The sequence below is a fragment of the Carassius gibelio genome, chromosome B20 (assembly GCF_023724105.1).
Source record: "Carassius gibelio isolate Cgi1373 ecotype wild population from Czech Republic chromosome B20, carGib1.2-hapl.c, whole genome shotgun sequence".
Taxonomy (NCBI): domain Eukaryota; kingdom Metazoa; phylum Chordata; class Actinopteri; order Cypriniformes; family Cyprinidae; genus Carassius; species Carassius gibelio.
In genome coordinates, this window is record NC_068415.1 from 6,375,131 (window position 1) to 6,387,801 (window position 12,671).

At 35.9% G+C, this 12,671-nt stretch overlaps 2 long non-coding RNA genes across 2 annotated transcripts in view; both read right to left on the reverse strand.

The window, feature by feature from the left end:
* Positions 1-559: 559 nt before the first annotated feature.
* The window catches only part of LOC127984316 (uncharacterized), a 69,780-nt gene continuing 57,668 nt past the window's right edge, over positions 560-12,671 (reverse strand). Inside the window, exon 5 of the long non-coding RNA XR_008160570.1 lies at positions 560-980. This is a non-coding gene — a long non-coding RNA (uncharacterized LOC127984316). The remainder of the gene's footprint in view (positions 981-12,671) is intronic.
* The window catches only part of LOC127984317 (uncharacterized), a 16,013-nt gene continuing 10,436 nt past the window's right edge, over positions 7,095-12,671 (reverse strand). Inside the window, exons 2-3 of the long non-coding RNA XR_008160571.1 lie at positions 7,852-8,165; positions 7,095-7,459 (exon numbers count right to left, since the gene is read on the reverse strand). This is a non-coding gene — a long non-coding RNA (uncharacterized LOC127984317). The remainder of the gene's footprint in view (positions 7,460-7,851; positions 8,166-12,671) is intronic.

The window sequence follows — 12,671 nt, forward strand, 5'->3', positions numbered from 1 at the left end:
CTGTTATTTAACACGTTTTTAGTGCATTAAGCAATGTACCAACAAGTGAGGGGTAGTTAAGGTCTGTGGCTTTCACCATTTTAACACTTTCAGCAATCACTAAGGCATAAAATCTGTTCTTTTTTTACCCATACAACTTACAGTGATTATAATGCACCTGGCAGTTTTCATTATTATGATATACAATGTCCCATGATTTTTTTAAAGCAATATATATATATATATATATGACCAATTCAATTAAACCAATTCAATTAAATTAACCTAAAATTAAAAATGTTAATTTTGGCCTGTCCTGTCTCTGTATTATGCAATTAAAGTCATACCATATGCAACATGGTGTGAAGACAAGTTAATCTCATTGCATTTTCTTATTTCTTAAACAAATTGTTTGTCGAGCTCTGACATTCAACGTTATTCCCATGTTACCAGAAGGAAAAAATAACATTACATTATTTCAAATGTTTTATTTATATTATAAATCTTATTTATATTTATTTTTATTTGTTTTATTGACATTTTTTTTTACTAAAGGTTTGTTTAATATGTTTAATTATTTTATTAATTTTATTTAATATCTTTAGACAGTCTAGAAAAAAATTGTGGCTAAGTAAATTGTAAGGAAAACATTTTTTTTTTTTTTTGAAAAATAAAACTACAAAGTAAAACAATAAATACACTTTTCTATCTTATTTTAATTTTTTTTAATACTGCACTGAAGTATTCACAGAGAAAAAAAAAGATCAGCACTGACACATTTTTTTCCAGTATTGCGGGAAATGAACCTTGGTGACGAGACAGTAAACACTGAAGAGCCGAGTGCGGAACTGGCTTGATGTGTTTGAGGTGTGATGGTACGTCTCTCACGGAGCAGTTCCCATGTCTTGACGTAGGAGTCCGTTATTGTTCACCTCTTCCACACAGGATGTCACATGGGCCCAAGTATTTGTGTCAACGTGGGAAGAGGCAGTTTGGGAATCCTAAGTGGAATCAACAGGAAGAGAATTAGTGTTGGTTCTCCCTCTCATGTCTGACACCGAACCCCAGCATGCATGATATCCGCTTCCGCTGCTCGGGAGACGCCGTCTCCAGGCAACAGCCGAGACTAGCAAAGTCCTCGGCTCCTGCCTCCACGACTAATGGGTAGCATTTAATAACTGCACTTTCCCAGAATGTAACTGGAATGTTAATAAAGCTACAGCAACACTAGGGAAAAGACTTTTGGATCTCACTTTACAGCTTGTCTACACATACGTGGCCCAATTTCACGTCCCATATAAAAGTTGCAAAGTAGAAGGGTGACAGTGTTGATGCTTTAGCATCCCGAAAACACACTTTTGTCCTGCCAAGATCTCCTGAGCATGTCAAATTCTCTGGTTGACGTCTTCCCTTCAGCACCTGACCTGGGATCAGGTTTCTCTGAGTAATGGGAAGGAAACTAAGCCAATGTCAATGCCTGACATTCGCTGGAACGTGAAGTGACAACGTGTTGTTACGCCAGCACTCCTCATAAGAGAGGATGTGCACATGCTCACTGTTTGACAAGAAGGTCTGGTGGCCAAAATAAGCCTCCATATTTTTTCACCAGGAATGACTTTGGGATGTCTGTGTAAATGTTACTGGACTGCTTCAGGGAAGAGGTTTAAAGGCGTGCTTTGTCAGGGATTTCAAATGACAGTGCTTCTTTCGCCTGTACATTTGAGTTCTATTTCTGTGTCTGTTCACTGTGGTTTCATTTGCTTGTGCTGCAGAAATCTGCAAAACGGTTGTGCACTGAAATGGCCTTTCCCTAGAGATGTCACTTAAATTCATGGGGGACAGAAAGACACAACTAGAGCACCCCATTCCTCACAGGTCCTGGGATAACATTCTCCAACAAATGCCCTGCATTCACAAACACAGATAAACATATTGTGAATAAAATGTAAGTTTATGAGATTAGTAAATTATTCCATTCCTTTTTTACGCACAATTTGTACAGTGTCCCAACTTTTTTGGAATCGAGTTTGTATTTTCAGTGCAATTATCCAGCCAAATTTTCATTACATTAATTTAACAATTATTTATTTACTTATTTATTGTAATCCCCATTATTCTAAATCCAGACTCTCGTTTAATAATGTTAATTAATGTATTACAATAAAAATGTTTATATTGTTAATGATGTTAGTTTCAAGAGATGTTAATTTCATTATGTATTTGTTAACATAATGTTTTGTGATTTATTATGAATAATCAAAGACAAATTGTATCTTTATTAACTAACAGAGATGAATAAATGCTGTCAAACATACATTGCTCAATGTTAGTTCATGTTAACAAATGCGACCTTATTTTAAAGTGTAACCAAACAATACAATACATTTTTATTCATTCATTCATTCATTCATTCATTCATTCATTCATCTTCTAAAATATATTAAAATAAAATATAAATTAAGGGCAGAACATCAATTAGTACCATAATGCAAAAATACTTGAATATCGTGAAAATGTCAAACAAACAAAGAAACAAAAAAGGCCTAAGAACAGGCTTTATTGTCTTTGAGCAAAATTAATTCAAGACAAACAATTAGTTGTAACCTCAAACTCTGCTGTGCAAAAATACCACTACAAGAAAGTTGGTATCTTTAAATTATATTGTGAGTGGTTAAACAAATATTTTAATTGCTCTTCTGAAAGCTTGTAAAAAACACCAAAAGAGGAACAAATACTTGAACTGGGGGATTGAATTGGCAAAGAACAGTTTCAAATGTTTAGCATTTGCTTTCTTTTGGCCTTGATGCTTGTGCATGTGTAAACAACCTTTCCTACAAACCCGAAGGTCTGTCTTTAACCCCGAGATCCCCCATGGCCTTTTCTGCAGAAGGGCTTTATTTTTCTTCCCACAGAGGAGCAGTAGCAGGAAGTTGAACTACTTGTGTAGAGGAGTGCACTAGGGACAATGTACATTAAACGTGCTGGACTGCACTCTCACACACACACACACAACACCAATTAGACACATCATTACCTTCCCAGATTCGTACGCACTTGACTGGAACGGCTACACTCAGCCCACTGTCCTTCACACACTGGTGCCACACACGTCAGCACTCCCTTACCACAGCAAACAGACACACTTTGCTATGTTTGGTGTGTGTGTGTGTGTGTGTGTGTGTGCGTGTGCGTGTGTGGGAGACACCACACATTAACCGTTTGTATGTACACAGTTCCACGGCACTGACCAGAAATCATAAACAGAGAAAGAAAGAGAAAGTGGGGGAGGAATAAACTCATTAAACTCTGAGATTTGATGTGCTAGGAAAACTCTCCTGCCATTTTACTGTAACTGAGCAAAGTTTAATTAGTATATGCCTGTGAAAATTGGCAAAAATAATCTTGATGTTGTTTTATGTTATTTGTTATTATATGTTATTAGTTTGTTCTTTTCAAACCCTCATCAGCGAGAACAACACTCTGTAAATGATAAATGAACTTGTGTCCTTGTCTTAACATCTCTCTCTCTCTCTCTCTCTCTCTCTCTCTCTCTCTCTATTTTGTTCTGTCCATCCATGCAGCCTTTGTTCTATTGTTCTATCAATTTATACTTCTTTCTATCTGTGTATCTATTCATCCATCCATCCATATATCCATCATTCTATGTCCATCATAATTCTAGCCATCCATCTAGCCATTTATCCATCCATCCATCGTTCTCTCTATCATTCTATTGTTCTTTCAATCCATCCATCCATCTAGGCAAACATCATTCATTCTTTTGTTCAGTCTGTTTTCTATTGTTCCATCTATCATTCTATTGTTATTTCCATCCATCCATTCATTCATCCATCATTTCTCTATCTGTGCATCCATCCATTGTCCATCATTATCTCTATTGTTTTCTATCCATCATCAATCCATCATTTTCATTCTGTTTCATAATTCCATTGTTCTCTCTATTCATCCATCGTTTGTTTGTTCAAGCTATTGTTTTCTCTAATGTTCTGTCTATCATTCTGTTGTTCTTTACATCTATCTATCTATCTATCTATCTATCTATCTATCTATCTATCTATCTATCTATCTGTGATAGTTTATCTTGATTTCACTGAACAATTTAGAAAACCACTCCGTGTTAAACTCCAAATGATTAAATGATTCAATTCAAATGATTATTATGTGATGTTTTTACAGGATACTTCCTGTACCATTGTATGAAGAGGTAAACCACGGAGCCAAGAAATGCTATATGATTTAATTTTCAGTCATGTACTTTAATCAAATTTTGCTTGTCCCAATTGCCAATTACACAGAAATGTACTGATTTAATAAGAGGTGAACACAACTTGGTGACTGAAGAGCTTACACCACTGTTACGTGCTGAGTTAAAATAGCCCCGATCCCATTCATATTTCATATTCTGCATACACTCAAATAAAATAAACAGGACTTTTGCTGGAGAATTATTCATTTTAATCCTTCCTGGCCACATGTAAATCACAATGGAAAGTCAGAACAACGCTGGAAATGAGATAGTAGGGTGAGAACAAGTTTTCCTCACTGATAAAATCTAAATTCAATTATTTTTCAATTTGTTTATAGCACAATAACATGACGTCTTAACTGCACTAATATTACCACCAAGAACCTTGTGTTGTTTATTGTCATTTGTTCCATAAGTAATTTGCTAAATTCGGCCCATTAAGAGCTAATGCAATTCTGACGTTCAGAGGTTTGTGTTGTTCCCCAGTGTGTCAGATCATGGCCAGACCCCACCAGAGACACACTGTTTTCACAACTCACAGCACAACAGCACACAAAGGTCATGTTTGCCAAAAGTCATTTTAGTAGATCAGTACGAACTGATATTAACTTTCAAGGTATTTTCTCTCTGTAACCATTTGGCAAACTCATGTCTAAGCTATGTTCTTGAAGGCAAATGAAAGTGAACGCCATGACCAATGATTTTGAGATACACCTTGGAGGTTTCCAAGGTAGACGACTATGTCATGTAGCTGGATGTTACGAAGTCTGATTCATGCCTCCCTTGTGTGAAACAACATCCAATATGTCAATGTTATCATGTTGATACAGTGTTATCGCTGTTATTTTAATGAAAGCAGAGGGAAATATTTTTTCTTTAGTAGTATCATACTGAAAACAATCACAAAGTGGTAAGGAAAGAGGTGCTCAAGAAACATTTCCTATTATGTTGAAAATCGATGTTGCTGCTTAATATTATTGTTGATAATACTGATACTTATAACTGATACTAAGTTATGTTCAAAATAACAGCATTTGTTTAAATTGAATGCCTTCATACGTCATTGAAGTGACATGAATAACTGAAAAATCAAGAAAAGAAGGGTCAAAGATGAGAAAACACAGGGTATGAAAGACGTGTGATGGCAGAAAGAACACACTTTAGATTTATGAAGTTGAAAAGTAGAACGTGCATGAATTCAATACATAATTTCCCTTCATCCTCTGACTGCAAAGATTGAGAGGAAGTGCAACAGGCTGTTGAATTTTTTTTTGGTGTGCTGTTTGTCTCTGAGGGTTTGGCTCTGCCATCAAACCAGAAATATGTCTCTTTTAATCCCATGAGTTCCGTTCAGAGGAAGAGCATTTATCTCACATCTGCAATAGACTCCTTTCCTTGTCTATTTTCAGCATTTATACTGGTTTACCATAATTTGATCTTATAATATGGCCAACTGTGTGCAACTGTGTCTATGCTCTAAATTCACTTAGGCAAGCATCTTTATTCCTAGTTCATTACACTCTTGAAAATAAAGGTCCTTTATCCATAGTTCTGGTTATGGCATTCATAGCAAGAAGGCACACAACGTCATAAGACCACAATCCAATGCCAAATCAACGTCTATTGTCAATGTTAATTTGATGTCCAATACCGACATCAGCTGACACTGATATTTGTTGTTTTTAATTTGTGTATGTAATCCACATCAAATTGGCGTCAAATACTGACGTCCATTCTTAACCAAAATGCAATGTCGTTCTGATGTTACATTGTCGTCTTCATGGGTAGTTCCATGAAGACCTTTTGACATCCATGGAAAGGTTCTGACGTGTTCTTCACACCAAGAAGAAATGGCTCTTCTACAGCACGACTGTTAAACCTCTCATTAAGAAGCTTTATTTTTAAGCATGCAGAAGAAAATGTTTTGGAATAACCCATCAACCGCACAGATTTCAGCTTTGAAGTTGCTGAAGCTGAGGGTTCGCTGCTCCAGTCTTTGTTTTGGGTACACTGGGCCGAGTCTCTTCCTGCCAACCACACCCAGATCTGCACTGTAATGATACTGATGATAGCCAGACACAAACAAGAGCTCAGACGAAGGTGCGTATCCCAGCATTCCCATCAGCCTTTGGCGCCGATGCATCAATTTCCACTAAGGTTTTATGCTTTTGTCGTGTTAGCCTTCCTTACAATTATGAATGGAAACCTAGTGCTACTTAATATACAAAAATAAATGCACGATGAGGAAATGTTTAAAGGGTTAGTTCACCCAGATATCAAAATGTATGTAATTAATAACTTACCCTCATGTTGTCTCAAACCCGTAAGACCTCAAACAAAACGAAGCTCACGTTCCATGTCCCCATCCAGTTTCTTAGGCTGCTATTTTCTAATTAAAGGGGTTTTGTTGAAACGACATCAAGTAGTGTTCCAGCTGTCTCTCCCTAAATGTTTGGCAAGGTCAGTCGCCCACAACTTTTCATGTTTGTTTTGCCCTTCAGTTTTATGACTTGTGCTTGAATAAGGGACTGCCATCTTTTGGTCTACAGCAATGTGCAAATAAGCTAAAGGTCATAGTGCTGTATAACAAAAAAATAATAATAAAAACTTTTACACAAGCTTTCGTTATGCACACATAGCATTCTGGATGATTGTTTTTAAATTGTTGTAGGGGGATCAAACAAAACAGACACTGATTCCATTTCATATTCATATCAAACAAATATTTTAAATATGTATTTTCTAAAACAAGCTTTTAATTTAATTTAAGCTTCAAAAATGTATCTTCTGTTATATATATCTGGTTTAGATATTTGGACAAACACACTAATTAAGAAAAAAACCAGAATGAATTTATTCATTTAATTATTAAATTGGTCAAAAAAACAGCCAGTAACACATCCCATGCTAAAATGCTGAGAAATGTGTGCCGTCAGCTGTTCCCAGAAGTTGATGTTTCATCATTTTCTTTCATAATGAGCTTCTCAAATTTGTTTACTGTAACATCTGACCTCTGACCCCAGTCCCAGTCTCTGCGCTTTGGTTTCAGGCACTTGTTACTGGGGAGGACTGTTTTGATTCATTTGAGCCTCTCTCTGCCCTGCTTTGAGAACTGTAAACGTGGACACGGGTCACATCCTGTTGTAATTGCCTTCCTCAACATGCAACGGTCACAGTCATAAATAGCTTTGACGAGTGAAAAGCATCATTTCCCTTGGAGAAAGAAATGGAAGAACGGTATAAATAAAGGTCTTCTAACAATGCTCAGTACTTCCAAAAGCAAGGACACTGAGGGATTCCTAAGTGTCACACTAAGGGACACTGCATTGGTCTAATGAAACGCAAACATATACATTCTAATATGCTGATTTCTTTTTATTGTCAATGTTGAAAATACTATAAAACATAAATATAAAAATATTATAAAACATATTTTACTGTTAGTTTTGATCAATGAATATATATAAATATTTAGTTTTTTTTTTTTAGTTTATATATTTTCCAACATGTTATTTGCTGTTTCTTGAAGTTTACTAACAATTTCAACATGTAAATGGTTTAAAACCAAATTTTTTCAGTGTACCTCTCTCAGAAATAAAACTTACGTTCATAAATCTTGAGATTAAACAATCAAGATATTCCTTTGTCTTCCCCTGCCAATCATTTCATCGTCTTGGGAAGGTAATGTAGAGTGTCAGTTGCTTGACCTTTTTTGTCATTTTCCTGAAGGACATCCTGGGAACAGACAATACACGAGAACAAAGCAAAGCAGCGGTTCCCAAGCTTTTCTGCGCCATTGTTCCTCTCACAATAGTACCATACAGCCCACAGGGCCACGACACCTGCAGTTCACTGTAAATCCCATCAAAAAACCCTGTGCCCACTCTGAAGGCCACTGCAGTCAACCCTGGCGGACACACTAAAAAAAAAACACATTTCAGATGTTAGGTACAAAAGAACATCAACAGCGCCATTTAACATTTCATATTTTCAAACATACACTACCTAGTTAGATTTAAAGAAAAAAAGAAATTAAATCTTCGATGCATGTTCTTTTTAACTTTATATTCATAAATAAATATTTTTTTTAAATGTGTGGTTTCCACAGAAATGTTATGCAGCACAACGGTTTTCATCATTGATAATAATAAGAAATAATTCTTGAGCAGCAAATCAGCATATTAGAATGATTTCTGACGGATCATGTGACACTGAAGACTGGAGCAATGATAACAGAGGATACAACTTTGCCATTACAGGAATAAAAGACATTTCAAGTATATTATAGAAAATTTGCTATTTAAAATTCATATAGTATTTTACAATATTATTGTTTTTACTGTATTTTTGGTAAAATAATTGCAGTTTTCATGAGCATGAGTCGAACATTTAAATTTGATTTGATTTGTGTTTGATTGCATTACATAAAATATTAAATCATGAAAAAAAAAAGAATAATTTGTTCGTGTAAATATGATTTAAGTGTGACTTGAATTGCCAAATACATTTGGGTCCACTGCTTAGTGAATCAAACAACTGTTAAAGCTTATTTATGTGCGTCTCCTTCTAGATCTTCCGTGTTCTTTCAGCTTGATCTGACACAAACGTCTTCAATCTGTTTATAATAAAATGCTACAAACCGCCCATAAATGTGTCCAGAGCCAAGACTATTTGTCAGCACATGTTTATGAGTACACATGAATCGAGACAACTCGGGAGGAAGCTAAACATAAGCAGGCCTGACCGCACCCGTGCTCCCCTGAGCTCCAGTCCGGACGTCACTGTCACATTAGCGACGAGTCTCTGCAAAAACCACTTTTTCTAAACACAGCGTGAGTGTTACACCTCCAGTAAACCTTTGATCTTCAAGTATATTGATTTAGTGTGCAATACGCCAAGGGCCATTAATGCTGATGTCAAGGTACATACAGCAGGAACCCAAATTGATGTGTTCTTCGTTCCCACCTAAACAACTGAACCGCGTGGGAATGGTGAATCAGAGTCTAGCAGAGGCTGTCGAAACATCCTCATTGGCTTCCTGTGAGCTGTCGGCCCTTCTGCAGATTCCAGTAAATGAGCATTGTTTCTTTTGCTCTCACTGTTAAGAATCATATTCGCAGTGAAATCAATCTAGAATGTATATGAAGCTGTCACTAGGAAGGATGCGAAAGTCAATTTACTTCCTCTGTTATTTGCCCTTGTCTTTGGTAATATGAAAAAGACCCCTAACAGGGACAACCACACTGGACTTCCCATTATTGTTTTGCTAGCCAAGATACACTGTCTTTTTTTCCAGGTACCTCCCTCCGTCTCCCGGGCCCCCAGGTACAGACTTGGGAGGCAGAGTTTCTTTGTGAGAACAAAAGGTTGAAGAGTCCAGTTCCCATAAAAGTGTAATCACTCTTTTTCCTCGCTCTTCTTGACTCCTGAGCGGTAGCTGAATGAGCAGGACACTTTTAATCTTGTAGCTCTGGAGGGGTGCACAATACTGGGAATCACCAATCCCATATTAATACCTAGGACAGATAGACCGTGCACAACTCCAAACTTTTGCCCCCACCTTCACCCTCACCCTCCCAAACACATCCCAGATTATTCTCTTTGACATTTTCTGTTGTCCAGTGAAAAGAGGCTGGGTGTTCCCTCAACTGTGGGCACTACTGGCAATGTGGACTTTCAGAAATGTTTTACACTCTCTCATTAGTTTATTTCATTTGTACGGCAATAAACCACCACATTTATCACTAATTTATTTTGATCATTGTTCTAAACTAGCAAATGTCATTCCAATACATTTCAGATTATTTACTATATTTGATATGTGGTGGGAATTACATTTGAAACATTGGTCTAATTTCATAGTTATCATCAGGGTTATTGTAGTTAACTACAATTAAAACTTAAACTGAAATTAAAACCATTTTAAAACCATTTCAACATACTATAACCTTTTTATTTCAACTACCTGCAAAGGCATCATTTCTTACACATTTAATGACATTTGCGCACTTTTTATAATTTGACAAAATGACTGAATTATTTGAAATAATGCACAACAAAAATATTATTTCCTTATGTCAAAGTTACCTCGATTTTTCTGCTTTCTTTATGCAATGTCTCATACTGACACAACAGAAAAAAATTACAATATAAATATTTGAGTGTAGATTATCAGAGTACAAAGAAATTCAATCATTTCAATTTTATGAAAATATAAAAATTCATACTTTGACAAAAAGTCTGATTTGTGACTGATAAAATATGAAAAAGTTAAAATGATAAGAACAAGAAAGAAAGAAAGAAAGAAAATCAAAACATAAAAGGCATCTAAAAAGAAAAAAAGAAAAAAAAATGTTTCCAAGATCATATGACAAAGAACATTTTTAATAGAAATCAACCCCAGGACATAAAAGCACCCGTAGTTGAAGAAACAGAGAACAACAGGAGGTATAACCGTCAACCGTCAAATCAAACGCTGCCTTGCATTATTGAATTTCCCAATGATGCTGCGTCCTTCACCCCGGGTGGGGTATCTTGTGGTAAATGCGTGACTTTGTGGGCCATTGTTAGAGCTAGGTGTACTTTGGGATTCAGAGTCTCTATGGGCCTCGCTGCTGTGTGAGCACATCACCTGTCCAGAAACTACTGACCCGTTACACTGGCCAACTCCTCAGTTTCTACAGCAACACCTCTGGAATGCCATCGCATTCTTCCTCTAATCCTCTCTCCTAAGAAGAGCTCCAGCTCTGTGATTCCTACAAATCCATGCTATGAAAACAACGCACTCAGCATTCAGGGATGTTTAAGCAGGCGTTCAGACAATGGTTTTGTTTTGATTTCACTTTTGAGAAACATAATGGATGATTATTGCACTCACAATGTATGAAAACTGCGGCACTTTCTCACTTGACAATGGGAAAACTATGAGTGCAGAAGATTATCATACAAAATATAAATCATACATGGACAATACATCCACAAATGCATTCCTTCAGATGTTTCAGGACTGCTTTTTCCAAGTTTTAAATAAAGCTCACTCACCTAACAAAGATTAGCAATGGCTCAGTAAACATTTTCATGGGAAGTTGAATGAACTGGCGTATGTACAAATCACTCACTTAGATGATTGGAGAAAGCGCGCAGAGATCTGAGATTAGATAAACTGCAATGCATTTCAACAGAGGTTTGAGAAAAGCAGCTACCACACAAAAAGCAGCATTTTTGTTTCGGCACCAGTGACCACTCTGTAATTTAGCAAGACTCGCCTAAAATAAAATATGAAACTTGCGTTTCATTTGGACAAATTGCTATTGAGGAAAGTTTGTGCACTGGACCACTAAGTACAAAATACGGCACCATGCTGGTCAAAGACGCAAGACTGTTTTACTGTGGGAGTCAGTCTAAATGTCAAGTGGCTGTATTTGACATTTATTACTACAAATCCGTTTATTCTCTGAGTTTACGACGATGCTTTGTGCTCATCTGGACATTTATGAAAGACAAAGTTGGCAAATCAGTTTATTTTTTTACTTGACAAACCCTCCCACATCCTGTTGACAAATCAGCAGAAGATGAAGGCCAAACCATGGTAGACAAAATAAGAAATAATTAGATACAAGAAACTTAATTAAGAAACCAAAGTACAGTAATTATGTTAAAATGGCCAGATTGAGAGAATGTTGACTTTGGTTGTTAGGAAACAAAGGCATCACTGGTGGGGGACCACCCTTCATTATTTTTTTATATATATATTTGGCCACTAATTTCATTAAAATAAGCTTTAGAAATTTAGGAATTAAGTGAGGTGTGTCATATCTTTAATGCTAACACAACATAGCACTTATCAGATTGCCAGGCCAATTGCAAATTTATACTGGCTTGGCTCTTACATTGTTACACAAAAATTCTAATAAACACTGTTTATTTGAACTTCAGGTTCATCAAATAATCCTGAGAAATGTATATATAAATATGTATGTATATATATATATATCAGGGTTTTCACATAAATATTAAGCAATACTTTTTTCACCACTGATAATTATAAGAAATGTGGCTTCAGCCCCAAATCAGCATATTAGACTGATTTCTAAAGTATCGTGTGACACTGAGGACTGGAGTATGAAGCTGAAAATTCAGCTTTGTCATTACAGGAATAAATTAAATATTAAGAAATTTACTGTCAAAAGCAGTTATTTTAAATTGTAATAATATTTCACAATTTTGCTGTTTTTAACTGTATGTTTGATCAAATAAATACAGCCTTGTTAAACATCAGACTTCTTTATATATATATATATATATATATATATATATATATATATATATATATATATATATATATATATATATATACACATTAGTGGGGAAGTAATACAAATTGAAAAAGCAAACACCCTAAAATATCCCCCCAAGCAGTTCTGAT